The 24056-nt window shown below is 42.7% G+C and overlaps 1 protein-coding gene across 5 annotated transcripts in view; it reads right to left on the reverse strand.

The window, feature by feature from the left end:
• The window catches only part of lingo2 (leucine rich repeat and Ig domain containing 2), a 247861-nt gene that overhangs the window by 189999 nt on the left and 33806 nt on the right, over nucleotides 1-24056 (reverse strand). For all 5 annotated transcript variants that reach the window (XR_010666863.1, XM_065958803.1, XM_065958801.1 and 2 more), the window contains exon 2: nucleotides 14101-14174. The gene's annotated coding sequence lies outside the window, so the exon portion shown is untranslated. The remainder of the gene's footprint in view (nucleotides 1-14100; nucleotides 14175-24056) is intronic.

Consider the following 24056-nt stretch of genomic DNA (forward strand, 5'->3'; position numbering starts at 1 on the left):
CTTTCCTGTTTGTTTTGCAGCCAGCAAAAAAAAATCCAGTGGCTGGAATCGAGGATCACAGAAGGTTTTATTTTCTAGCTTTAAAAAAAAGTGCTTTACACTGAAGTCAGTAAAACTTGTATCATTAAAACATGACCTTTTCTTTGTTCTACCTCTGTTTATGTGAACAAAGCAATAGAGGTCTGTGTAGACACCATCATCAGCGCTTGTCGCAGGGATTTTCTCTTGTAGATGACTAAAAGGAACAACAAAACCCGGGGTAACAATGCCATTACTTCTAGATCTTCCGACATGCCGACTTGATCTCCAGAATCTCGGGTTAGCCCACACAGAGGCTGATAAAAGCCTCTCTGACTAACCTCAAAGGAACACGCTCCCCCAAGTCTCTTCTGCACAAAGTTAGAGGAAAGGAAAAACAATTGTAAAGCTTTTCTGTCTCGCACAGAATCGTACATGTACAGGAAGTAAGTGCTCTCGGAGGGACTTCTATGGTAATGCAGAACAACACGGGCACTCAAATTGTCGGGATGCTACGACTGCCGACACCAGCGACCAAATGAGGCGCCGAATACATCATAGTAATTAACTGCTGTCCATATGACGCGCTCATTAATGTGCACATTACCCTCCCCTCCCCCCTCCTTTTCCAATTCCGGAGAAGTAAACATCAACAAATTCTCAAGGTGTTGAGGGGTTAGCTCATTAGCTCAAGCGTTAGTGACAGCGGATATAACTGCAGAGATCACAGAGACCATTTATACTTTAAGGAACGTAAAGGTGAAAAAGGTGCATGAATAAAATATCGCTTCAGATCATTGTTATTTACCTCATATTTTTTTATTTTTTTATTCACATTGGAAAGTTTTCTGCATCACTTTCTGGACATCTTTGCTCTGCTGTGATGTTTTAATCTAATTCATTTCTATGTTCTTATTATAACGACCCGGCTCTGGACGGTTTCAACCAAACGATGTCAACTTTTATTACAAAGTACCAAAAATAAAATAAATAAAAAATAACCCACTTACAAAGAGGATGGGGTGTGTTTGTCAGTGTGTGTGGCATGTTGTATGGTGTATGGCTCTCGTAGGTTCCTCACGATCGATGGTGGACGGCCTGCCTGCCCCCCTCCCGTTCCCTATCCTTCTTCCTGCATCTTATCCTGTCTCCCCCATCCCATTTTTTTATTTTTTGCATTTTCAGGAATTGCCCAAGATTTCTGCTTCTTAAAAGGAATTTTTTTCTTGCCAACTTGACTTTTGCTAAAATGTTGCTAAAGTGCTCATGATGGATTAACGCTGGATGGATGGATAACAATGAGTAAAGTCTTTAACCTGCTTATTGTAAAGTGTCTGGAGATAACACTTGTTATGAATTGGAGATATACAAATAAAGGTTGATTGGTTGATATCTGACGACATCAAATCATGGTGCAAATGAGGAGACGGTGTGACACTTAGGGCGGATGAGAGAGAGTGAGGAGCGGCTGTGGCTCAGTTGGTAGAGTGTTTGCCTCTCAACCAGAAGTTAGAGGGTTCAATATTTGGCAAGACACCCTGCATTGCACCGCTGCTTCAGTTGCAATGTATGAATGGATTAGTGTTGTACTTACTCTGCTAAGTCAATTGTAAATGACTGTCTTAAATAGCTAGCCTGGCAGAATAGCCAGTAGCCTGGGTACTGGGGCGGCCTGTTGGGAACCTAAGGGTTGCAAGTAACGGTGCGGGCCAAAATATGGAAGTTGGTTTGATAAGTATTGCCGAGGTGACTTTGAGCAAATAACCAAACACCCCCATATTTATTTTCTAGTCTTTTGACTACTCAAAGTGCTTTTACACCGCAGGACACACCTACACATTCACACCCTGATGGTAGAGGCCGCTGAGTAAAGAGACCGTCAGTATTAACTCATCACATTCACACACTGATGGTAGAGGCCGCTGAGTAAAGAGTCCATCAGTATTAACTCATCCATTCACACACATTCACACACTGATGGTAGAGGCCGCTGAGTAAAGAGACCGTCAGTATTAACTCATCACATTCACACACTGATGGTAGAGGCCGCTGAGTAAAGAGTCCATCAGTATTAACTCATCCATTCACACACTGATGGTAGAGGCTGCTGAGTAAAGAGACCATCAGTATTAACTCATCCATTCACACCCTGATGGTAGAGGCCGCTGAGTAAAGAGACCGTCAGTATTAACTCATCACATTCACACACTGATGGTAGAGGCCGCTGAGTAAAGAGTCCATCAGTATTAACTCATCCATCCACACACTGATGGTAGAGGCCGCTGAGTAAAGAGACCATCAGTATTAACTCATCCATTCACACACATTCACACACCGCAGATGAAGCAGTGTGAGCAACTCAGGGTTACGTGTCTTTCCCAAGGACACATCGGACATGTAGCTGCAGGAACTGGGGATCGAACCCTCGACCTTCCAGTTGAGAGACGACCGACTCCACTGATCCACAGCCGATCTTATCATAGTGTTTTAGTATTCATGTGAAACTAAACGTGCATAAAAGTGACACATTTCAGACTTGTAACACATGATAATTAAAAGCAGGACCTTAGTAAACTATAGAACAGGAAGCACAATGCGTTTGAGGCTATCTACATCTAACAGGCAATTCATTTCCCTTTGTCTAAGAAAAGGAAGGGGGGGCAATCCATGCAGGTAATTGCTGATATTAATCACAGTCATATTCCAGAGAAGGAGGTTCCCCCTTTCTTTCCTTCAAGCGAGCGAGGCCAGTGGTCAGCTGCCCCTTAACCGCCAGGAGCTTCACTCACTAATTACTGCAGTCCAGCTGCCGACGCTCACCGCAGCACTCTCTCAGCTTCTCCATCCAAGCACTTCTTTTCCAACCTCTTCTGTAATCACGCTGAGTGCTCATCCAGTTGGGGAAGGCCATTATGTTTTCTTGAGATTGTTGCTCTGCCAGATTGTGTTTACGTACTTATGGTTGTAGTCGTTTGATTTCAATCCAGAAGTAGGGAAGGGACCAGGTGGTGCTGTGTTTGCTCCATCCTTGTTTTGGTTCACCGAAACATCTGTGTCTCTGCTATATTTCTACATATATACAAGGGATAGGCATTAGCAGTAATCTAATTATTTGAGTACTCACATTACTCTGTGATAAAGTACAAGAGTACCTGCAAATTCTTTACTGTAAAAAAAATGGACCAGCCGGTAGCCTGCTAAGTTTACTGCGGTGTGTCGCTCATCAGTTCTGTGTGTCTGTAGGACAGAGGCCGGTAAATGAGCTGTGTCTGACCACGCCCCCTCTCTGGAAGGGCTCGGGTGTCTCGGGCTTTCTCGCTCCATGTCCTATTGTTTACAGTGAGAAGGCAGTCTCAGAGGGCAGAACAAACACCTAGCTGTGGGAGTGTCACCCACCTGGGGGAGGGGCTACTGCCCTTTGTGATGTCATGAAGGGAAAATCTCCAAACGGCCTGTTTGAGCACACATTTTCTGAAAGGTGGAGCAGACAGAAGATGGAGAGGATGGACTTCTCTCATCATTGGGGGGTTTGAAGACAGAATAGAGACACATATTAGAGTCAGAGGAACATGGAGAAGTGTATTTTGCATCATATGTGACCTTTACACATTCAATTACCTGGAGTCCAGTTCCAGTGATATTCAACAGAAACATTAGAAAAGGACTCCAGATGAATTACTGCTGATCTAAGGTAAGGGGACAAACTGGCAGGAGTCCATTGCAGCTTTTAAGAGAAGGCCAGCATAATAAAATTTTTCTTGTTCCAGTTACTCTCTCCTTGTATCCTTTCAAGCTCTTGATCAAATTCTATCCCTTGTATGTCATGTTTCACAGCAACAGTATCGATTCTTCTTTTGTTTCCATTTTTTAACTCTCCTTCATAGTAAACCATCTCTCAGCTGGAACCCAATATTCTCCCCACTGCTCTTTGAAATAGCACTTTCATTTGTGAGGACAAAGCCAACTTTTGTGTCTACAAATCTTTAAGCATCCCCCTGCATCTTTAATAACTTTCAGGTGTATTCTGCTCTCCCACTGTGGAAGAAAACTATCTTCTTAGTCGGAGATGAATCCACCAATGATGCCTGTAGATTGTTGAACTTCCCGTTTAGATTGTAAACACCCAGAGTGAGGTACTTTTTGAAGAGAAAGATGAAAATCAGCCCCTCAGCATGATTGTCAGGTTGGGTTTTGTTTTCTAGCTTCAGCTGTGAGGACAAAAACAAAGTGTTTGGTAAATTGTTTTGTGTTTCTTGTATGTTGCTCCAAGAAACACAATTTAAAAACCAACCCAACAACACAATACCAATATATTCCCCTCATCCAAAATGTTTCACTCTGGTACTTTTTGAAAAAAAACAACCATAAGTCTACTGTTGAGTTACAGCAGACGTCCGTGTCCCAACATCCTCAGAGCAATCTATAGGATCCTCTCCCTGCAGGCGCTCGGAGAGCTCACTTAAAGACATCAATACTTGGGGAAATGAGACACAGAGCAATGACTTCAGAGACTGAGAAGTTAGACGGCTGACTGCGATGCCCTTACATCTTACTTAAGGTGTTGCTGCTCGATGCAGGAGAGTTCATTGAGCGAACTGCTTCCTCTCTTGTTAAAACATCAAACTGAGGACGTCGAGGCAAAAAGGCAGCGATGGGGAATGAGTCAGACAGGTGATCTAGTGCTGCTAAATGAAGTGAGGCTTTCTTTTAGTTGCGATCACTGCGAAAGTTCCAATTAAAATGGCCTGCAGAGTTTCTCTTTTAAAAACCTATAGTGGGGCGCCGGTAGTCTAGCGGTTAGTGCGTGAGCCCCTTGTACAGAGGCTTAAGTCCTCGAGAGCGGGCGGTCCCAGCGCAAATCTGACCTGTGGCTCCTTTCCCTACTCTCTCTCTCTCTTCCTGATTTCGGATTATGTCCATAAAGGCCAACAAATAAACCTTGAAAAAAAAAAACTAAAGCTCAGAGGTCCTGAGAGGGTTATGAAAATTCAAAGAATCTCATTGGATATGAAATCAAGGTGTTTTCACACATACACAAACATTTTCTCAACATTTTTGGGTTCAGCTACACGTGTGGATGGTTTGTTTTTTAAACTCCACTTTACCTGTGCTGAAAGATCAGAAAGAGTTATGCAATTGTTGAATTTGTTTTTGTTTTTTGTTTTATTATCATTTAATTCTTTCATCATTTAATACATAAGTCATGAAGTCATAACCTTTTTCTGCTTTCAACATTTCCTGTTAAACTCACACACACTTGTAATGCCTACACTCCTGTGAGGTCAAGATGAGTCTGACATACATTGAAGCAAGACCACATAGAGCTCGTAGGCGTCTAGCGTTTCTGAGTATCTGTTCGTCTGTGTATCTGCTCGGTTCACGGTCTTCGAGCTGAAACCACATATGAACTTGGTATTACCTATGTCCTGAACTTGGCATGACCTGTGGATGCATCACATTTCTGCAAACGTGCATTGTTGAGGTGTTACAGGATCTTGAAAAAAGAGAGACTTTTTGTCTATAAAAACGCTGTAGAAAATCTGATCGAGGTTCCTTTTTGCTTTGCTAAACGAATCCACGTCACTCTGACTTTTGAAATCCCATTTTGGGACTTAGTCTCTGAGCCAAGCTCTTTTAAAACCTCAAGTGTCTACACTCACAGGTTTAGGTTTGGTCTTTGAGTTTTGCTTTTCTTTTCCATTTTTTATATCTTTTACTTTTACTGTTTTGTATTTGCATTTGGAATATCATTTGAAATTTTTTAATAAATTTTCGGAAACTTTTTGAAATCATTTTCTGACTGAAATCATTTACACCACAAAGACTGGAAGTTCCCCTTAAGGACCCCGTGTACCTCGGAAGGTAAGTTTTGAGCAGTCACACCACGGCACTCTTGTCTTACTGGCCATGTGCTATAAATGTCATCTTAGGGAATTTTCCTGAATATTACAGGTGTAGCATGTCCTGGACATGCAAAAAGAGGTGAATAACTTTACTGTAGCTAACGGAAGCTCACCACACATTAGTTAACTAATTATTGAACTAAATGAGAGCTCACTCCCTACCAACCTGCTCGTCTCCTCTTTCCTAGTGGAAGGAGCTATGTAAAATTACACCCTTTGGAGGACAGATGAACAAGTTATAATCACAGCTCCAGGATTATCTGCCTAACATTCATTTCTAGAATAATTAGATTCAAAGATAACCCCTGGTATAGGACTCTAGATTACCCCCCAATAACTGTGAACTCCCCCCGCTAGGATGTTAGGTGTGTATGAAGGGTGTAATATAAATCAGTAAGGGAAGATGCTTCATACTCTCTTCCTGCCTGCCTCTTAAGACCCCCCCCCCCCCCCCCCCCCCCCCCACACACACACACACACACACACACACACACACACACACATTATCAAAAGCAGAATAAACATACACTTTGAATCCACTCGATCTTTAGCCAAAAATCCACAACTACATCGTTTTAACAGTGACCTTACCCATCATTGGAACCATTGATTTGACTTCTGGTTGAGCAGACTCTGTTTAAAACAGCATCCTATTGGCTCGATCTTCACACAAAATCAAAGAAATACCCTTGAGAGTCTGTCAACATCTTTAATGGATCCTCCAAAATTGTGCTTCAATTAACTCAAAATGGCATTATAATGTTTTTCCCTCCCCCGCCTTCAGCTGAAGACATTGAGGAGCACACCAGGAGAGGCATTAATCCTCACCCTGAAATTCAGATAATTTCCCTGCCTCTCTCCTGGAATATTGCACTGTCAATCAAATGTCAGCCACTTGGTCCTCGCTGTCAAACCCTCCTCACCGCCTCGGCAACACAAAAACGACAAATGCACCGGGAATACAAATCAGCTGGCATTAAAAAGACAGAAGAGGGACTTGGAGATCTGTGAGCGAGTCAGTGATGAAAGCACCGAGGATTAGTCATGACAAATGGCCTACCATGTATCAGTTTCCAATGCTAACTAAAATTGATGCAGTATGAAATCACTGGGATGCAAAAAGTTGAGCTAGTCAGCCTCGATCTTGATCTGATGAATAGATGTTCCATTACCTGAGATGAGTGATGCAGTGAAAACATGCAAACACTTGAAATGTGTCTCGGTGGGAGGTTTCAAAAGTTACAGCAAAGAATGCATCATCTCCACGTCTGCTTCATCTCTCTCCAGTGATTGATTATGTTGCCACATCGCTCCAGTGTTGTCACAACGTGCCTCCTCTCCGTTATCAATTGAGCTCAAATTTATGCATTGCTTGCTATCTGAACATTCACATCCGTCCGACTGAACAGGCAGGAGGGGTCTGCTGCACTCTGTCAGTGGTGCAGAGAGAGACACCGGAGCAGTGGCAGAGGCGGCGGCAGCTCTAACATCTGAGAAGAAACAACAGCAAGCGTCGACGTAAATTTCACCGTGTCAGATCGATGAGATCGACAATCACTTCTCTCGCTCCTGAGTTACGGCTGCAAAACTGCTATCAATAGTCTCCAAGTTGCTCTGAACAAGACTCAGTTTCACGCTTTAAATCTGATTTGGCAACTCTGCTATCAGGTGTCAGAAGACGACGAAACAAGCGGGAAACAGAAGAACCCAAAAATAAGATTCAAACGGCAAACATACGCTATAAATAACAGCTTCTCTTTAAGACAAGGATGTAAGCGAGGATGACCCAGAGCTTAGCTTTTGTTGACATCCTTTTCCCACACTATCTTTTCCTTGTTTAATTCCATAATCTTCTTTATCTGCTGCTTAAAGTGAGGTGCTGAAGTGTAACCTCTTATGCAGGATCCCTGTTGATTTCTTTACCATCTAATGCATCCTTTCATGCTCCACCACCTCCTCACCCCACGGCACGATGCTCCCGACTGTCAGTCCTCCGGAAGAGCCTCTGATGTGGCAACTTAGGCGCCGCAGCCGGTGCTGGGCCCCTGGTGGGACACGAGGTAGGAAAGTGATGATGATGAGTCGAGTGAAAAAAAACACTCTTAAAGCGACACGCAGCTTTGCATGAGCAGGTATGCAGCAGGTGGCATCAAACAGTTTAGTTGTCACTTTGGGGCCTCACCGTAGGCCCTGAGGTTTGAGATGTGTGAAACGCGTTACAGGTCTCGTCAATATATATTTATTTTCTTTGTGCGCCTGTGACAATGTTCCGATGGCACACGTAGCCATACCTAATCCCGGCTTTGATCTGTCAACAAAAGCTGAACTATAGAAGTTGCTATGAAGTATTGTCTTGCCAGCAGTGCAGACAAAGTAAACCCACTTTGATAAAGAAAAAAGAAAGTTGTTTTCTCTCCGGCAGGATTACAACAGCAGACAGGCCCGTCTGTATTGTGCAGCTGCCTTTCTGCCTGTGCCAGGGCTTCATTAAACCTATCTCAGAGAAAAATGTGAGATCTCCGTCTTCATTGAATGAACAAAGGCGTGTGTGCCAATCCAGCGACAGACAGAAAAACAAGTTGCGTCATGCATCAAGGAACAACAGGGACACTTAAGCGAAATGCTGGAGGAAATGTAAAACAAGTATTTTGTCAGACGGAGGCCGGCCAAGCTTGGTACGCGATCTTTGATCATTTGGCGACGTGAAGTGCACCACCCATTTAGAAACCACTATCAGTATCGATTGGCTCACCTCCTCTTGAGAGAGGTACTTAAAGCGGATCTAATCAGCACAGAATTTAACTAGAGCTGGATGAGAGAAGGTAGGAAACTTTACATAGTCAGTCCAAAAGATACCCTCAGCCTGTCCTTATTTACCTTACAGGCTGATTGTGAAAATAAAGCTGGATTGTTTTACCGTTGAGCCGACCCACCTGCAGAAATGTCCGGGCCCCTGAAGGCGCAGTGAATGTGCCCCCCCCCCGCCCAGGATTATGATTTAAATCAACGCATGCACATTCGATCAGTACTGTTAGCGTTAGCCTCCTGGCTCCCATCAGCCTCTGAAGCTGACTGACTTAAGTTTGTTAACAAGTTCTTGTTGGGGCTTTCTGGACTGGGCCCCAGAAAGCTTTCCCCTTTACCCCTTTATGGTCCACAATTGAGTGTCTATTGAACACTACTTGTAACACTACTTACATTTGCTTTTATTTTTGTTGGAGGCTGCAGGTAAGCAGGTATGTGCAGGGAGTAGCAGGACTGGGAGGAAATGGAGGGTGTGTTTATGTCTGGATGAAAGAAGCAGAAAGGTTGGAGCACGGGTAATAAAGGGAGGAGGAAAAGAAGTGTGATGGCCTGAAGGGACATGTCATCTTTGAGTTCAGCATGTCATTGTACAGAAAAAGATATATCTGAAATCTGATAATTGTCAAGTCTGCAAAGCAATTATCTAGTAAAGAAGCTCGATGCTAAACATGTGAACCCAAGAGTCAAAGCTATAAGCAGAAAGATGAGCTCCAAGTGAGATCCTAATTTAAGTCATTGTTCATGTCTAAGACGTCCCTTTTTAAATGCTCGTTGAAATACAGTTTGTTACATTAAAGGTCACATATTATGCAAAATACACTTTACCACACAAATATGTGTCTCTAGTCCGTCTACAAACCCCCCAATGATGAGAAAAGTCCATCCTCTCCGTCTTCTGCCTGCTCCACTTTTCAGAAAATGTGTGGTCAAAAAGGCCGTTTGGAGATTTTCCCTTCATGACATCACAAAGGGCAGTAGCCCCTCCCCCAGGTGGGTGACACTCCCACAGCTAGGTGTTTGTTCTGCCCTCTGAGTCTGCCTTCTCACCGTAAACAATAGGACATGGAGCGAGAAAGCACTGAAATAGAGGGGTTTATAGGCATGATCAAATACGGGATCAGAGTGGATTTTGAGAAAAGTACCTCTTAACTCCAGAGCTTCTCGTCCTCAGCTTTTAAGTCAAGAATTATTGAAGCTATAGCAATAAAAACTACCAGGAAATGACACTTATGTTCGATAAGATGTCTTTTAAAAGTTGACCTGTAGGTTCTTGACTTGTCTGCAGGATGAGCAGCGAGCAATGCATCAGAAAAAGTTATAGTTTAAAGATTTTAACTTTGGTCCCTCATGTAAACTTTCTAATTAACACCCAGAAACCTGAGGTGACATTTTCTCAGCACTGTGTCAGCTGCAGCAGTTTGCAGATGAACGAGGGTGGCCGTAGATGTTATGAGCATACTTAGCTACAGAATTAATTATGGTGGAACTTTTTTAGGATCCTGCTGAAGCTCATCATGAAGCCATGCCAACAACAGAAACACCAGCATCAGAAAAACTATATCCGAGAACGATCAGTCTGGTGAGATTCACCTAGGCATTCTAAAACTCTCAAGTTCCTCTTTACAAAGCTAATGACAGTTTGACTCTTTGAGCTTTCATACAGATTGATAGGAGTCTCTAACTTATGATACGTGACCCTGACCTGGCGTTATTGTCCCTGGATGCTGTCACAGGATGCAGGATGACTTGTAAACTTTCTCAGTTACATTTATGTGAGTCACTTTTTCATATATTATTTATATAACTGCATTAAATATAAGAAATCAACATTGAAGAATATCTTATTGCAGATGTTAACGGAAGAATGTGTGACTTTTTGATCCAGTAGGTGTTGCCCCTGGGCACTAGCATGAAACCAAAACAAACTGCTGTTTGGCCACGCCTCCTCAATACTGAAGCCTCCGCACACCTCCAACCCCTCTCCACTCGTGTTTGCACGAAGGAGTTACCTTTCCTCGAGCTGCAGTCACCTGTGTCCTGCATTGTTGTGCTAGCATGCTAATGTTAGCGCTCTTTAGTTAGCTCGTAGCTTCACTTGTTGTGTTAGCATGCTAATGTTAGCGCTCTTTAGTTAGCTCGTAGCTTCACATTGTTGTGTCAGCATGCTAATGTTAGCGCTCTTTAGTCACCTCGTAGCTTCACATTGTTGTGTTAGCATGCTAATGTTAGCGCTCTTTAGTTAGCTCGTAGCTTCACATTTCATGTAAACTGACACAGAATGAGCGTGATCTAAAAACTCTTACTAACATCCAAATAATCAGTGAGTATGTTCTTCTTCTTCTCTCTAGTTCTTGACTAAAACAGCTTTTATACACAAGGGGAGGAGCCGGCCGTCCCGTCCATGTAAACACGGCTCTGACAACAACACAGCCAGCGGGACTCGAGCTTCTCCCTCATTGTAGACAGTCAGGACTCAGAGACACATTTACACAGGACAGACTTTATGATTTATTTATGTGGAACATGTCGCACATTCTTCCTTTAATTAGTTCAAGAACTTTGCAGCTACATTGTTGACACCTCCCTCCTTGAACATGATCAAATCCATTATTTTCATTCCCTCCTCTTGCTGCTCACTCATCATCCCTGTCCATGTCTAAGATCGCAGTAACAGCCCACACGAGGTTTCAAATATGATTTTTCTTCTGAAGGTGAAAGATTCATTACATTCATTCTGCGCTCCACAGTCAGCGTTTCACAAGTCTTCAAAGGCTCACAAGCTGCCTGGAAATCTACAGTTGGCATACATCTTTTTTCTTTTTTTTACTGCCATCACAACAGCAGCAACTGCAGGCTAGTAACAGCAACGTCTGCTTCCATTTCGTCACCCTCCCCAGAGCTATCAGGTTTTTACTAGATCCCCCATAAACCTCGGGGCAACATTTCCACCCTATCTTTGATTGGTTGTATTTGCAATTAAAATAAAACAACCTGCTCATGCCTTTAATAAAAAAAATCAGAGTATCAGTGTAGTTACAACTTATTACATTTTTTAAAAAAGGGATTAAAAAAAAAAAAGATAATTAATGAGAGATTCTGCAATAATTGGCTGCATCATGCTCCGCTGCTCTCTGCTGCACTGTGCCATGTCCCCCCTATAACACTGCCAGTATGATTTGGGCCTGCTGAATGGGCACAGTAGTTGGCATGGAACCGCGAGCTGCTCTTATCACCTTAAGCACAATGACAGGGATTGGTGCAACAGAACGGCTTTAATGATTCTGGATTCACGCCCCTGGGCTGCTATCGCCTCCGACCAACCCTTGTAAAGTCGTGTTTAGGCCGAGGGCTGCGAGCGCTTGTGCCTCCATTTTGAGGCCAGGCATGAACAACAGATCCGGAGTTCTTGCATCACTGTGTGCAAAACAGTGGGAATCATGGGAGTGATTCTCTCTGCAACTCCACCCCTACCACCGATGAAAACGAACTCCGAGTTGACCGTAGTCATGACGACCGGGTGAAACCGACCTGAGGATGAGAATATGTTTACAGACGAGCTAATGTATCAGAGTATAATTTACATGACCTTTTTATTGCTCACTGCACCTTAATCTGTATATTATAATCCTAATAACACACTTATTTTGTAGCATTACTTATTTGTAGCATTTATTTATATTTATAGCATCCCATTAATCCAGCCATATATACCTAATAATTCACTTTTTTTGTCTACATCTGTAAATTTTGTAATTACTGTACATAGCACAGACTCTTGCACTTTCTGCTTATTTGCACTTCTGGTGAGATGCCAAACCTCATTTCGTTACTCTATACTTGTATATGTGTAATGACAATAAAGTTGAATCTCATCTCATCTCATTACAGCAACAGTACGGCAGCTTTCAGCAGCAGCTTACGCTTCCTTATGCAGCAGACTTTGACATTACATACAGTGTTTCCACGGCAACAATAAACATGTTGTGTGTGTCATGGCGGCCGCCACAGCAAGACACGTCCCATTATAACTCTAAATTGAAGGATTTTTCTGTCTTTGAATAACTGTTGGAGATATTTGAGGTAATGAAAGAACTCAAAAACAAAATATATATAACATAGGTTTAGTCCATTTCTTATCAATTTAATATCATAATTCTACATATTGTACATTTAAAATGTGAATTAGCATGTTCAAGATAACGGGTTAATAGCGGTTAGTCGCATGTTTGAAATTCTATTATTTCGCATTAAGAATTAAACTTGTCAGGCTTTTATTTTTTAAATTTTTGTTCTTTCTTAAGCTGAGAGTACTTTACTTGCTGTGTGCTTTTATTTTGAAAAAAAGTAAGGAGCTTCTGTTAGATGGAAGGTTACAGGGACATGAAGTTAAGCGTAGAAACAGGAAGTGGTTAGGGATCCCAAACTGAGGTCAATCAGCTCAAAGGAACGGTAACAAAGGTCAATGTGTGATGTCATAAGGTCAATGTGTGATGTCATAAGGTCAATGTGTGATGTCATAAGGTGGATATTACTTCGGACTTGTCAGCTGAGCTGTCTGAGAGTTTGTTAAAGTGAAATGAGACATTCAAAGATGCAGCAGTGTTCTTCTTTTACATCACTGAGACTACAGGGAGACACTGAGGACCACTATCTACGGAGAGCCTGAGGGGACAAAATATTAAGATTAATCAGGATTAACTAGTTAATGCTGACAGCCATAAAAAATAACCGATTGATCGATAAATAATCGTTAGTTAGAGCCGTAGTTGAGAAAAATAAAGAGCAGGGTTATTTGTCTCATCTGCTCTGACAGTCGGCAGATTTCACAAAGCTGTATGTGAAGTGAACAGAGCGTTCTGCTGGCCTAGTTAGAAGAGACGCCACCCACGGATTCACCCGCTATCAGTGCACCTGCGGGTGAGTTTGTACAAAAACTAGCATCTTAAGAGAGAATCTGACACAGTGCACGGATGCCAGCAGCTCTTTCAATCATGTCACAGTCCAAATCGCCTTGCTCTCTTCCTGTCGAAATATGTAAAAGAAAATAAATAAACAGGACGAACAGGAAGAGGAAGGCGCACGTTGTCAGATTCTCATTGTGTACCATATCTCGCTTCTCACATCCGTTCCCCTAAATGAACGACGTTCTTATTTTTAGAACAGCGAGCAGGTAGAGTCGTGCTCTATTTAACCTGTGTGTGTTTATACCTCTCAGAATATTCAAAGCAAACACATCCATATCTAAATCTATCACAAGTGATGCATGAAGCCCCTGCTGTTTACCACCCCACCCCACCCCACCCCCCCCCCTCCTTCCTGCCTCCCTGAGGAACCCAGCTCTTCATACTAATACAGGCACAAAAGATGAACTCACCATACTGGAAGAGAGGCAAAGAACATGTCTGCTTCCTGCCAGGAGAGCGGAAGAGGTGCCTACACAGATTCAGTCTGAAAACACAGAAAAAGAGAAGACTTCTGTTAGGGACACGCAGTAATGACTTCTGTTATTCTACAAGGCAGACACATCGGAAACATCTGAGATGTCAGCGTTCAGGAGGATTATGTCATCCACTTATTGTACTCTGTGTCACACTGGATAAGAGCAGCAATGAGATGAACACAGATGCAAACCCTGGATGTTACATAACTCCGATTCATACTTCCAAGGGGACTGAGAACAATATTACTGCACGCTGAGACAGAATATGTAGAACATGATTTGGGTTTGTTTATTGGTTTATTAGGAGATGATATCCTGTGGGACTCTTTAAGGGTTTTTAAAATGTGATCAAACATCTGAACAGGATAATGTGCCTTCCATCTCGGCTCTCCACGTGTTCATCCAGGAGACGATTTAGATTTCTCTATTGTCAAAAACATTTCATATTGTAGTTGAATGAGATAACTACTGCCATGGCGCCAAGAGCCACGCGGTTAGTGCACGAGCCTCATGTACAGAGACAGGCGGCCCGGGTTCAAATCCAACCTGATGATCCTTTCCTGCATTTCTCTCTCTCTCCCTGATTTCTGACTCTGTCAAACAGGGGTTCTGGAAGTACTGGAAATCAGTCTTGGTCTCGAGACCAAGACTGATTTCCAGCATTTTTACTCGGTCTTGTCTCGGTCTCAGACTGGGCGGACTCTGGATTTAAAAATCAAGACCCGTCAAGACCACCACTGATCGGCTATTTTTCCACGTCATTACTCTAATTAGAAGGAAAACGCCTCTTTCTAAAAGAACAAATAACTTCAATTCATTTGTAGTTTGATTTTTATCCCCCGGTTATGCTCGCAAACCTTCCCTGTGTTACAATCTAAGTGAGTGACACGCCTCCTTTTTAAAAAATATTAGTATCTCCAGTTATGATCAGTATTTGCTAATTTTATCGCAGACACTACTAGATATATTCACTAGTCAGATATCATTTCCATTGAGTTTCATTGTATTACACTAGCAGTTCTCTGTCACAAGCGGAGGGCGCTATATGGATTACAACAAGCATCATCACAGCACGTACATGCTCAGTTACTTTCCAGTTGAGTGACCATCTTGTCTTCATTATAAATCTTTTCCACAAGTGTTTGATAACTGAGGGATCAACACAATAAATGTGTATATCTATCTCTACAGCTTGAACATAGATCCAGGGCTGGCTGTTGGCATAGGCCATTTAGGCAGTCGCCTAGAGCGCCACATGCTGGAGGGGCGCCGCCGGCCCTGGATATAATGGTTTGGATTTTTTTTCCTCCACAATCTCGGTATCGGCCCAACAAATTTCATATCGATCGGGCCCTAGAATCAACATGGAGATTAGTGAAATATCTACATTTGGAAGGTAATGAATCCATGGTTATGATTTAGGATCAACATTTTGAATGAAGTTAAACCATCAATCCAACTTTTGAAAGAGGAAGCTCTCAAGGATATTTTATTCAGTCGGTGCACACATGAGCACATGCCAGGTGTTTTTTTACAAACAACAAAAATCACTTGTTGGCGTTTCTTGTCAGTTGTTTCCCACAGGAACACTTGCAGCAGTGCTGGATGACTTCTACTGCTGTCAACCTGAAGCACCTTGAATACTGAGACACATGCGTCACCGCTGCAGTGTTCAAAACTTCCCGTCTGTCATCATCTTCAACGTTACAAGACTTTCCGCTCATTGTGAGCCCGTTTCTCTTTTGTTCAGAAAACGCTTCATCAAGCTAACAATGATGCAGTTTTTGTTTTTTGTGCCCATTTTCATAGTAAAACTCTTCAATCGCACATCTGTTGTTTTTCAAGAGATTTGTGTTTGAAGTGAAGAGGAAAATAACAAGTGGAGGAAAAACCTCAATCTGCCAGTCACCGAGTCGCTGCCTCTCTGACAGCAGTGTTTTTGAAATAATGAGATCACTGGCTTGCTTTGCTCCGAAAGGTATGAGCCAGCAGAAATCAGGATGACATGCAAAGTCACAAACAGGCACAGGAAGCCGTCCTAATGATTGGGACGACTAAAGGCAGAATCCTGTGTAAATACATATACACAGCCTTTCTGCAAATTATTCAGAAGAAATAACAAGATATTTTTAGGGTCGTTTTGGCTCTTCTTCACAAAGAGAGGAGGATAAAACCGTCTCGGAGGGGGGTTTGGGTGGAGCCAGGTTGAGGGCACAAGAGAAAGAAAAAGAAACGAGAGGGATGAGACATCACTGGGATGAAATCTCGAGTTTGCCAAGGTCAGCAGATTCCTTGCCATGAAATGAAACGCTGCCAAGCTCACACAGGAACACACACACGCGCACACACAGGGACAAACAAACACCTACACAAAGCAACCCACTGTCCATATTAGCTCTTCCCTGAGGACAACCTGCTGAGAACTGCCAAATTGCCACCGGGCTCACACTTGGCTAAATATGCTGTGCAGCCATCGGCACACAAACCCCCACGCACTCGCTGTAAACGACTCCTCCATGTCGTTAACATCGGTCTCTGCTCATTTCGAGATGTTCACCTCTTTTCCTCGTTTGCCCCTCAACCCACGAGACCCTTCATTTGAGCCACAGCAGTCAGGACTCGTGGCAACTAGCACTCGAGGGGGGCGCTAGCCGACTTGACCTCTCCATGCTTTCACCCCCCTTATAGTCTCCCGTCGTGTTGGAAGTTACCGCAGGTGATGACTTATCTGTCGGGGTCACCGGCTTGCAGTGGATGAAGAATTACTACAGGGTTGTTTATTTCTCCCAGAGCAACAGACAGTATCTCTGCTACTAACTTAGAAATGCTTTTTGGCTTTTTGGCTTTTCTCCTTTTTCTCAATATTTCAAACGTGACCTTTAGACAACAACAAAAAGAGTTGAAACAAATGATTGGTCGGATGAAAATAATCTGCTGTGTATATTATGTACACAAATATATTCACTGTACACAAAGATGTGATTTATGATGGACTCAGTGTTCTGCTTCACTGGCATTTTTCCACTCCTGGCATCCACATGCGCCGCCATAACTCAGCTCAAATCACACCTTGCGCTGCACGTCAGAGGACATTATCCCATCCTTCCCACATGCACCTGCTATTTATTTTTGTACGCATCCCTTTTTATTTTTTCTTACTTGTCTTACTCATCGAATGCTATACGATGCTGTATGTCGTGACTGAAGAATATCAGCTGTACCTTGGATGTAGTGCATCCCAGCAAACAAAAACAAAACCCCCACAGAAGGGAGGCGACGCCTCTTTGTCGGGCTGCTGCAGAACGGGAGGGATGCGTGTTTGTACAATCTGACCGAAAGATGAGAGAGTTTGTTTCTTTTCAATTGGATTTAGTAGAAGATGGGTTTATTTATTATAATTTTCCTCCAGTCCAGAAGACCCTGCTGGCCCTAAAAGAGGAGTCTGGAGAAGAATATAAGTTAAAGCATTACAGGAACATTCATGTAAACTTATGAGAATATTGTACATGGATCCTGTCATAAGAAAAAAAAAGTTTTTGTCACACCTTTCTGGGCTATCCTTCGTTAGAGAGGAGAGCTGAGGAGACACAGAAAATACCAAGAGAAGAGTATAGTAGTGGATGACTTGCATGACAAGGGCAGAGGTCGAACCCACAGCCAGTCTGACGAGCACCACAGCCTCCACACATGGGGTGTGCAACATATTGGACTGTGTCATCCCCACAACCACCGCCCTCCTCGTTCATGCATGGCCTGCCCGACCTCCACCTCAGCTGCAAGGAAGTGTGGACAACAGGAACGAGAGGAATACAATGGAGAAATCCTTCCTGCTTATTATCCCATATGCTCTTTTGTAAAGCGCCTCATGATAACACTTGGCGCTGTACAAATATTGATTGATTGATATCCACCAGGTCATCTGCGCTCCTTGTCACACCCTTTTTAGACTTTACTCAAAAGAAAGGAGTCTTGTATTTAAAGCTCTTTAGCGAAGCATTCCTTTAGGATCCCTCAACACTCAGCGTTCATGATGTTTCTTCTAGAAGCCAAATTAAATTCAAAGGAGCCTCACACCACACCACCCCCATCCTCCAAAACAATCATACCAGGTAATTAAAAAATCTGTGAAACACTGAAAAAGCAATTTCACATAAAATGTGGTTGTTTCATTTTTTTTGACAGAGCTTCAGGGGCTTTGAGCCAAACTACAGCTTAGTTTTTCTCTGTTCTCAACATCAGATACCAAAATCCTGCAGTTGGTGATTTTAAATGTTAAAGGATCAATCAGTGAGATGTGTAATGAGTGAAATGATAAAGGTATCTTACTATCTGATCATTAAGGAAACATGTTATGTTGAAGTGCTGGCTTCTCTGACAACAATGCAGCAGCCAGTATGTCCTCCTTCTAACTTTAGATTCTGCTCCTGAATGCTCTGGATTTGTTTGGACCAGAGAAGGTAGGAGCTTTTAAGACCCCCCCACACGGCCGTTTTGGACGCCCCTCAGTTTGTCAGATATGAGAGCAGTTATCAGGTCAACAGGTGTTGCAGCGATGGAAGCGGTCAAGAGAAGTGGTTCAGATAGAAGTGATTGTACCCGACCTAAAAAGCCTCTGCATGTTTCTAATAAGCTCCACGAGCAGAAACGTGCTCAAACTAGGATCAATATTGGAGATGCTTTTGAAAAATGGAGAGAGGTTAGAACACAGAAAGGTTTACAGACCCATGCAGAGCTGGATAAACACTGAAGCTTCAGAGTCCACCACATGGTGACCTGAGTGAGCATCCACTCTAGAGAGGAGGGGGGGGGGAGACAGCTCTCTGCAATGTTTAGAATTTGGACTGCAGTACCCATTTTAAACACTAAGTGTCAGAGTTACATATTGCTCCTTTAAAAAACAAAGATTTCATTAATTTGAAACATCAATAAAAGTATTCAGGTTCTACATTCTGATCCAGAATCCAGATCTGAGCAGACACCTGCAGTATTTGAATCCCTGTTAGTAGTCACTATTCCAGCGCCTTGTTCAATACAAGTACTGTGAAGATACATCAAATCTTTCTCTTTCCATGCTCGGATTTTGACTCTCCTTTCGAGTGCACCTTGTTATATTGTCGGGACTTTTTCACGCTGCACTATCTTCCTCCTCCTTTCTCTCGAGGACTACACAGAGCTGTGACAGGATGCACTCCTCTAAACCACAGACTCCATTTTCAACTCCACTCTTTTATTATCGTCATAAACACAGGGAAGCTTCCCATATTGTGCGTACTGCAGTAATACCCCGAAAGGAAAGTCCTAAAAGGCGCTCTAAATGTTATTTACTGTTTCAATATAATCCATAAAGTCCATGAAAGACTCATCCTCTAGTCCTCTTATGAAATTGCAATGAGAGACAAAAACAATGTTCTTGTTTGGCTGCATGTTGAACCAGTTATCAGCCTTAAAACATTCATGCTTATTCATAATGAAGGACTCGGTGAAGGCGGGGAGAATAGGGGGAACATTTGCACATCACAGGGGTATTTTCCCACCATAAACAAAGTGCTTTTGTAATCCCTTCAAAGGCATCCGTTCACTATCAGAGTGCTTTTTGTGATAGTGCTCTTTTTGAGCCGAGTCGATTCTGTCACAGCGTGTCATTAATCTCCACACTCCAGCTCCTGATAAAAAAGTGATTTAAACTTCTATGAAAATATAGATTTATACGTTTATATGTCCTGTCTGCTGATTGCATTCGTCATCATAATTACCGGGAGTTTCCCTGAAGGCAACAGGCGCTACATTATTGATGGGCCTAAGATGCTGCTGGGCTCGGTGAGGGAAAGTCTGCACCTCACCATGAACAGAAAAAGAAAAACAGGAAAGCTTTGAAACCAGAGGAGGATGACGGGCCTCGCTTGGAGTTAGTGTTGCGTTCAGTCATGCCGAACATTTGGCGCTGAGACAATGCAATACAGCGTCATGACAACCGTGGAGCCTCGCAGGCGGAGACTTCTTTTCAACTTTGTTTGACACGTTCTCAGTGGATGACAACGAACTAAATGATGGAGGCAGGGCCTGAAATAAACTAATTGACTCACTGGCCAACGTGCGGGTAAAAATTCACCTGCCATGCATATCTTTTTACTGACCAAAATAATAAATAGAGTTTTTGTTTTACATGCATTATTTCAGTACATTTAACGTAAAAGCCTGTGTACAAGACGCACTTTAAGTAGCAGTAAAAGTGAACAGGTGTGCCGTGAGTGATGGCTTTCCTGTGTGTATGAGTGAGCATCAGTGTAACATGTCACAGGGCGCCACCGCAACGCTCTGCCATGCAGACGGTGGAGAGGCAGGAGAGAGAGGCTGCAGCTACACTAAACTCAGTTTATTTTTATCAAGACCTTTAAAGTACAAACTTTTGTGTTGGATGGAGGTAAAGTTAAGAGTCATTTCAAAGAGAAGGTCAGTGGAAAAAGTACAAGAATCATGAAAAAAACAAGAGAACAAGCTTTGGCAAGTAAAGGACTGATTAGTGAGACAATAAAATCTTAATATTCCAAAGAACACACTTCCAGTTTAACCGCAGAACCAACTTTTCTGAGACCGTAACGCCCCAAAAGAAAAACTTGATCTTTCATTAATTTTCAATCACGCAGCTGAGAGCTGTGTCGTCTTACTGCTGCTCTACTTCATGTTCTGAACTCCAAACCCAACTGCCCCGAGGTCGGACCAATGCCAGAACCTCCATCCATTTTGAAACAGCAGAATTTCACCTTAAAATTATACACGGCCATGGTTGGCTTCACCAATTCTCCGGCATCTTGCACTTCACATCTCGCTTCAATGGGATGAAAATCCTGATTGAGGTGATAGTTGTTCAATAATCTGGAGCAGTCTTGTAAACAGAGTCCCAACTCCCAGTGGGGACTTTTGCAGCATACTTAGGGAGGGTTTGAAATCTCAACCATCAGAATGTAGGCCACAGTAGAAAGGCTACATAACACAAAAGGGAACACAGGAGTCACTCAAGGATTTTAAATGCCACAGCACAGACAGACATTGTTGGAGAGATCTACACACTGCAAAAGGAAAATGATTCCATCCAGTGTGGATACTGGGTAACAGTAAAAAAAGTGTCAATCTTTTTCCTCACTATGAGATTAAAGACCTTTGACTCTGTTACATCACACTGATACTTTAAAGGTCACATATTCTCCTCCTCTTCTTCAGTGTAAATAAGTCTCAGAGCTCCTCAAAACATGTGTGTGAAGTTTCTTGTTCTAAATCCACTCTGATCCTGTATTTGATGATGCCTATAAACCCCTCTATTTCAGCCCTGCTCAGAACAGGCTGTTTCTGTGTCTGTACCTTTAAATATGTAAATGAGCTGTGTCTGACCACGCCCCCTCTCTGGAAGGGCTTGGGTGTACTCTGTGCTTTCTAACTCCATGTCCTATTGTTTACGGTGAGAAGGCAGACTCAGAGGGCAGAACAAACACCTAGCTGTGGGAGTGTCACCCACCTGGGGGAGGGGCTACTGCCCTTTGTGATGTCATGAAGGGAAAATCTCCAAACGGCCTGTTTTAGCACACATTTTCTGAAAAGTGGAGCAGGGAAAAGACGGAGAGGATGGACTTTTCTCATCATTGGGGGGTTTGTAGACGGACTAGGGACACATGTTAGTGTTAGAGGCATGCAAGAGTAAACCTTGGATATTTTTGTCGTTCTTTTTGGAATCCTTTAGTGCTCATTATTGCTAGGTTACAAAAGTCCATCTCTACTTCTCTCGATAACGACAGGTCTGTTTTTTAAAGGTCAGTTTGCCTGATCCATCCATCCATCCATTTTCTTCCACATCCATCCATTTTCTGCCACTTATCGGAGGTTGGGTCGCAGTCGCAGAAGGCAAAGAAAGTCAGCCCAGACTTCCCTCTCCCCACCAACGTTTTCCAGCTCCTCCTCCTGGGGGATTCTGAGGCGTTCCCAGGTCAGATGGGATATATAATCCCTCCAGCTAACTCTGGGTCTACCCCGATGTCGCCATTCCAATTAGTTTGCCCTCAAAAGGCATCGTGTCTTGGCATTAGCAACGGCTCTAGACCTGGAAACTGTTCCCTCGAAAAGACGAGTTAGATAAGTTTCCGCTCGGCCATTGATGTCGACAAATCTGATCTCAAATGTCCCGCCACTTCCTGATTTTGACTGGTCAGTGAGGGAGATGTGACATTGACAGCTGACACAGTCCAGGTCACTGAGCGCTGAAAAAGCCAAACTGCATTGGTGTTGAATTGAAAGTGGGCACTGCTACAGAGAAGATATTTGAATGTTTAATCATACAGAAGAAAGATTTGCATTCACACTTTTGTTCTGCCTTTCATCTTGGAAAAGCTAACACTGAAAGTTAAAACGGCAATGACTACATTCAATCCAAAGCGTGTCTTGTTCCTCACAGAGAATCAGCTCTCCTCTGATATATCCTCATGATGCAAGGCCCTGGCACGCCGGTGGTCACTTAAAAATTCTCTGTGAATTTCTGGAAGAACACAGTATGGCTGTTGTCATGAACACTTTCAGTTCCTTTGGCCAGATTGTTTCATAATCATTCAACCGATATCTGATGGATCTCCCAGCCAGCAGTGCAGTCTAGAGCTTTAAAAAAAACAAATTAACAAAGCCGTGTTTAACTTTGTATTCTGTGGATGTGACTCATTATCTGGATGTTGAGGTGTTGGTATCCACCCATTAAAAGAAGAGTATCACATTTTTCTATTGATGGCTCAGCAAGGTAAAACAGGTGACTGCACAGTTATCCTATTTGGTGTCAAACTCTGTGACTCACTCTGATACAGCTGGAGGTAAAGCGGGTTACACAAAAAAAGTCTTCATTAGAATGAAAATTGATGTCCTGCACAGAACTCATCAGGCATTTTAGAATCAGTCTGAGTTACTCACAGCTTGCTGCTACAAATCATTATTCCATTTCCCCAACGTCTGAGAACATCAGCATTAAAACAGGTTGTGTAGTTAAAGACACAGCAGGTCGTCTTCTTAACTGCAGGCAGAACCCTTGATGTGTTAAATAGTTTATGTTCACCTGGTTTATGTTATTTTCTATGTAAGATATCCCAGTAAGAAAGAGAAGGCATTGTCAAAAATACTAATACTAGTTTCAAAGAGAAATCAGTAAGATGTGTAGTGAGTGAGATGATAAAGGTATCTTACTATCTGATCATTAAGGAAACATGCTATGTTGAAGTGCTGGCTTCTCTGACAACAATGCAGCAGCCAGTATGTCCTCCTTCTAACTTTAGATTCTGCTCCTGAATGCTCTGGATTTGTTTGGACCAGAGAAGGTAGGCGCTTTTAAGGCGCACTTTTAATAATTTCTCAGATAAAGAATCATTTCTTGTTTTCTTGTTAAGTTGAAGAAGATGCTTTGATCTCAGAGATCATATCTATGATTAATTTCACATATTTGATATGCAACCAACTGAAGCACGGATTGCAGAATAATGCGATGTTTCATTTAATATTAATACGGTGGATTGGATGCAGAATAAGATCATTCAGCCGCTATTGCAGCATTAATGTCTGAGAAGAGGCCTTTTTTTAAATGGCAATGCATCCATTGCAATATGAAAACACAACAGAACAGTGAAGCCACCGGAGCATAAAGTCTAATCAGAAGCATCATATGCTGTGACAAACACACACTGCAGATGATGATATTCCCCATTTGCCTCTGTAAAGATCTTTCATTTTAATGAGATTTGTTGGACTTTTATGCAAATGGAAACTACAACGTGCCAAAAAATATATCACTTGTATCAGTTGCATCTTTTATTTATGAGAATAACTGTGGAAGAACAAACAAGGTATGAACATGTTGTCTCATTCATTCC

The sequence above is a fragment of the Labrus bergylta genome, chromosome 9 (genome assembly GCF_963930695.1).
Source record: "Labrus bergylta chromosome 9, fLabBer1.1, whole genome shotgun sequence".
In the NCBI taxonomy this organism is placed as follows: Eukaryota; Metazoa; Chordata; class Actinopteri; order Labriformes; family Labridae; genus Labrus; species Labrus bergylta.